We start from the raw sequence: 4,383 nt of genomic DNA, 5'->3' as shown, positions 1-4,383 counted from the left end.
AAATCCCACATGTTGTATGGTTCAATATACATGAGATGTCCAAAATAAGCAAATCCAAAATAAATTTAATAGTAGATGAGTGACTGACAGAGGACAGAGAGTAGGGGTGTAGAACTATAAGGGAGAAGAAATCAAGATACGCCGCAAGAGGGATAGAGGTTTTTCAGGTACAACTAGAATGTTTGGAATTAGATCTTGGTAATGCTTGCATTGTATTGAATATACAAACCTTTTGAGTTGCATGTTTTATTTATTTGTTTGTTTATTTATTTATTTATATTTTATTTATTTATTTTGTTGGTCCTGGGGCTTGAACTCTAGATCTGGATGTTGTCCTTGAACTCTTTTTGCTCAAGATTAGTGCTCTACCATTTTGAGCCACGGCTCCACTTTCAGTTTTTGATAGATTAAGTGGAGATAAGAGTCTCACAGAACTTTCCTGCTCACCTGGTTTTGAACTGAGATCTTCAGATTCTCTAGTCTCAGCCTCTTGAGTACCTAGGTTACAGGTACCAACCACCAGTACTCAGCTAAATTACGTATTTTAAAATGACTAATTTCATGGCATGTGAGTTTCATTTCATTTAATATAGAATGATACATGCAATGATTATTAAAATTGTATAGACTTGGCCCTAGACATGGATTTAGGATGAAAATAGTAGAAGTTAAAACTTCAAATGTCCTTATTTCATTAGGCTGATTCAAGGCCTTTGGGGGAAATTCAGCTTACATGGCTATGTCTTTTGCAGAGATTGCAAAAATAACTATTTTAACTGCAATTATGTAAGACCATTGTCCTTCTGCACTGTGATTCCCCTCTTGGCACCTTCTTGTGTTGGCTGGCACTGAGACAACTGCATGGATCTGGAGACTTGATGAAAAGGAAATTTATTTGATAGATTTAACGACTTTAGCTAGAGGCCACAGTTGGCTTGTAGCCAAATGAAGGATATTAGCATCTTACTAACTTCTCGGGAAGAGACTTCTAGTTACCATGGTGGTGATGTATGACTGGTTTCCAGGAACACTCTACCAACTATGTGACTCATCCTGTGTGGTGATGTAATGGTGCAGAGCCAGGGACTGACTGTAAACTGACTGTAAAATTGACATGTCCTAGGACATTTCTCATCAGGCAGAAAACGGGAACAGAGGTACAAGCTCATCTACGGACAAGTCATTTTTAAAAACCATATAATTCATATATAAAACAAATATGCCCCATAAAATATTACTGTATTTACTTGAAACTAACAGGAAAACAGTTAAACTATCAATAAAAAATGAATCAATTATGCCAGATTTTAAAAATGAAATGAAGAATTCTCTCCCTGTTCTCTAAAGAAAAAAATTACTCATCCACAAAGGGGCATTCAAAGAATCCAGCCCAACTACAGAAAAGTATGACAGATGCTGGCCAAATAGTTACTGAATGAAAATGTTATGAGAATTCTTCTCAATTTTGTCACATGTCTGCAACTGGCCAGTTCTTGAAATTTTATGATTTGCTGTGGTTTGTCTTTCTTTTTTTTTTTTGCCAGTCCTGGGCTTGAGCTCAGGGCTTGAGCACCGTCCTTGGACTTTCTCAAGGCTAGAGCTCTACCACTTGAGCCTCAGCACCACTTCCGGCTTTTTGCTATGTATGTGGTACCGAGAAATCAAACCCGGGTCTTCATGCATGCTAGGCAAGCACTCAAGCACTAGGCCAAACTCCAGGCCCGTGGTTTGTCTTTCTTATGTGAAACAAAAATTAGTATTAGCAACTGACTTTGTAATCCTAAAGTCATTAGCCTCAGTGCTACATCCATACATGTGCTTGACCCTGTATCAGGTGGTCCTCAGGACATACTGTTATATTAGAAGAGGAAAATGCATCCTGAAAAAGATTGGGAAGGCTTTAGCCTCTCTATGGCTGCTCTTTCATATGAGAACAATGTTTACTAAAATGATGAGAGTTAGCAGAGATGTTTGTGCTGCATGTCTTTGGGACTGAATGATAGTTAATATGACCTTGGAGTACATCCTCCTCTTCCAACCTGATGTAAAGAACCAATGAATAATAAGACTTGGTAAATTAGAATTATCTCCATGTTGTGAGAGTTTTTTTCTCTTATCTGATTTATGTTATCTGCACTCAAAAGTCAAATGACACCTATTCAGAATTGTTTTTCCTTTTCATATACCCTGACACATTATAAGAATTTTGATCTATGAACCTTCTCCTGAATTGGTAACATCTAAAATAAGCTTGTTTATCAGTAATATCTTCTGAACTACTGGAAACGATTCTGTTTGTCATTATCTAAGAGATATATAGTTATGTGTTTGATATGTGAATTAACAAATTAGAGATGAACACAGAAGGAAGTATCGCCCAGGTTTATTTTAGGTATAGGTAGAGACAAGAAGATACAAGAAGAAAAGAGAATATTTTGAATATACATTTTTCTATAAATATTTCCATAATTTTCCAGCCAGTTTTCTCAAAAAAGTCATGCTAGGGAAGTTATATTTACATAAGAGAGGCTTATTGAAGAGATATTTGTAAAGGCAGGGAAAAAAGCTTTTCTTTTTCTATTACTCATTGCTTGAGGCATTCATGTTGGTGAAAATTCTTTTAAAATCATAACTTTCCAAGCTTGAACTCAATGCTGAAAAGCATGTCTGAAAAGCTAGTCCAATGTGAGGAATACAAAGCAGGAGTCTTTCAAAGGTATTCCCAGTGGTGCTTTATCCAGGAGGTGAGGAATGAAAGACAATTCTTTTCAGGTGAACAACAGTGAGGGCCACCTAACATCAACTCAAGCTGAGAAGCTACAAAGTCTAAAACAAATCCTCTGAACATGTCTCTCTGAGTATTCAAGCCTCACTTCAAAGCATCAACTTTCCTAAGAAAAAGGGGTGTGAGGAGTGGGAGATAAAAAAAAAAATAGATTAGGTCCAGTATTGTAATGGTATTCCTAAAAAGAAGATTCTGTCCCTCCTGCCTGAATGAATTTGAAGAAGAGAAGTTCAAAAGGTAGAGTAAGAGTTCAGAACTATAGGTGCCTGAGCGGTGTGTTACACTGTTTGCTGCTTAAGGCATGACATTAAACTTCCATGTCTCCACTTCTGGATTCAGGCCATCTGTCTGTAAAAATACATGCAAATAAACATCCATTATAACGAGAGGGTAATAGGTGAAATTTAGATGAAATGCATTGTACTTATTTGTAACATAAAAAAGAATCATGGAAAGAATTCTTTCAATATTTACACTTTGGAGTTATTTTTGCTTATTAGTATAGCATGAATTTGGGCACATCAGTGTTACTCAGCCCTTAATAAAGCACTGCACCAAAATTTAAGCATTGAAAATAGTTTCACAGCAAAGAAAACTAATATTTTTGTTTTGTTTTGTTTCTCCTGCAAACCCATACCTCTGAAAATGGATAATGTTCTTTGACACCATATACAAATAAAATGTATTTCCCATTGTAACAACATCAGTTCAGAACTATTCCATATGCCATGAGACTTTTACAAAAGAAAGGCATATTAAGATTGAATTAAAAATTCCAATGGTCTTTTGTCTTCCAATAGCTATTTTCTTTTCTTTGTTAAATTATTTTTTCTTTTCTTTTTTGGTACAAGGAATCGAACACAGCTGGGCAAGTGCTTTGCCAGTGAGCTACATCTCAGCCCTAGCTCTTTTCTTTGAGTAAACATTGTAGCCTCATTTTCCCTAGTTCAGGGAAGAATTGAGCTGACTTGCTCCTATTTTTAAAAAATTTTATTGTAATTAATAGAAGGATTAAAGTTATATTCGCCAGATAGAAGGTACATTACTTTACAAACATTCCTAACCCTTCTCATGTTTTTGTCCTCATTTCCCTCCCCCCATTCCCTCCCCTCATCTTGTTTTCCCCCTTCCCTATCCTATTTCAAATAAACATATATACAATATGCCAGATAACAAGGTAAGATATTGTAACAATATGAGATTAACAAGGGACAACAAAAGAGATGAGAAATAACAGTGCATTAAGAACAACAATCACACATTATATGGCTCTTGTTTCCATATCCTGGAGGTCTTTCATTTAGCCTCATCCTATATGGCCTTATGTATTTAGGTTTTGCCCTATTGTAAACCTCTGCTAGGAGAGTCCAAGGTTTATAGTAATTATGACAAAGGAGGGAAACCACTGAGCCTATGTTCCTTTGAGTCTGGCTTACTTCACTTAATATGATTTTTTCCAAGTCTCTCCATTTCCTTACAAATGGGGCAATGTCATTCTTTCTGATGACAATTTGCTCCTATTTTTAAACTTAAACATCACATCATAAAAGTTTCTGTGTGTGTGTGTGTGTGTGTGTGTGTGTGTGTGCGCGTGCATC

The sequence above is a fragment of the Megascapheus bottae genome, chromosome 9 (genome assembly GCF_031878675.1).
Source record: "Megascapheus bottae isolate mThoBot1 chromosome 9, mThoBot2.hap1, whole genome shotgun sequence".
Taxonomy (NCBI): domain Eukaryota; kingdom Metazoa; phylum Chordata; class Mammalia; order Rodentia; family Geomyidae; genus Megascapheus; species Megascapheus bottae.
The sequence above is the reverse complement of the archived record's forward strand: the minus strand, read 5'-3'. Positions refer to the sequence as shown.